Source organism: Ipomoea triloba, chromosome 16, assembly GCF_003576645.1.
Source record: "Ipomoea triloba cultivar NCNSP0323 chromosome 16, ASM357664v1".
Lineage (NCBI taxonomy): Eukaryota > Viridiplantae > Streptophyta > Magnoliopsida > Solanales > Convolvulaceae > Ipomoea > Ipomoea triloba.
The window spans coordinates 16,617,653-16,618,593 of record NC_044931.1 but is presented as its reverse complement, the minus strand read 5'-3'; the positions used below and the strand labels follow the sequence as shown (position 1 = coordinate 16,618,593).

At 52.2% G+C, this 941-nt stretch overlaps 4 non-coding genes across 4 annotated transcripts; all 4 read right to left on the bottom strand.

Moving 5' to 3' along the window:
- Positions 1–9: 9 nt before the first annotated feature.
- Positions 10–128, bottom strand: LOC116008289. The gene has a single exon (XR_004095681.1). It is a non-coding gene; the product is annotated as a 5S ribosomal RNA (ribosomal RNA).
- Positions 129–265: 137 nt separating this feature from the next.
- Positions 266–384, bottom strand: LOC116008458. The gene has a single exon (XR_004095840.1). It is a non-coding gene; the product is annotated as a 5S ribosomal RNA (ribosomal RNA).
- A 136-nt stretch (positions 385–520) lies between these two features.
- LOC116008542 lies at positions 521–639 on the bottom strand. The gene has a single exon (XR_004095918.1). It is a non-coding gene; the product is annotated as a 5S ribosomal RNA (ribosomal RNA).
- A 137-nt stretch (positions 640–776) lies between these two features.
- LOC116008351 lies at positions 777–895 on the bottom strand. The gene has a single exon (XR_004095739.1). It is a non-coding gene; the product is annotated as a 5S ribosomal RNA (ribosomal RNA).
- Positions 896–941: the final 46 nt, after the last annotated feature.

The following is a 941-nucleotide window of genomic DNA, read 5'->3' as shown; positions in this document are numbered from 1 at the left end:
AGAGGGTGGGGGATGCAACACGAGGACTTCCCAGGGGGTCACCCATCCTAGTACTACTCACGCCCAAGCACGCTTAACTTCGGAGTTCTGATGGGATTCGGTGCATTAGTGCTGGTATGATCGCATCCGTCACGTACTGCGCGCAAAATGTACTTGACCCTCTCTCTCCGCGCAACTTCTCTCGCTTAGCGGTTTAGCGGTTTAAAAGGATAGTATCCTTAGCGAGCGGTCCAGCGGTTTAAAAGAAAGATTAAAAAGAGGGTGGGGGATGCAACACGAGGACTTCCCAGGGGGTCACCCATCCTAGTACTACTCTCGCCCAAGCATGCTTAACTTCGGAGTTCTGATGGGATCCGGTGCATTAGTGCTAGTATGATCGCATTCGTCACGTACTGCGCGCAAAATGTACTTGACCCTCTCTCTCCGCGCAACTTCTCTCGCTTAGCGGTTTAGCGGTTTAAAGGATAGTATCCTTAGCGAGCGGTCCAGCGGTTTAAAAGAAAGATTAAAAAGAGGGTGGGGGATGCAACACGCGGACTTCCCAAGGGGTCACCCATCCTAGTACTACTCTCGCCCAAGCGCGCTTCACTTCGGAGTTCTGATGGGATCCGATGCATTAGTGCTGGTATGATCGCATCCGTCACGTACTGCGCGCAAAATGTACTTGACCCTCTCTCTCCGCGCAACTTCTCTCGCTTAGCGGTCTAGCGGTTTAAAAGGATAGTACCCTTAGCGAGCGGTCCAGCGGTTTAAAAAAAAGATTAAAAAGAGGGTGGGGGATGCAACACGCGGACTTCCCAAGGGGTCACCCATCCTAGTACTACTCTCGCCCAAGCACGCTTAGCTTCGGAGTTCTGATGGGATCCGGTGCATTAGTGCTAGTATGATCACATCCGTCACGTACTGCGCGCAAAATGTACTTGACCCTCTCTCTCCGCGCA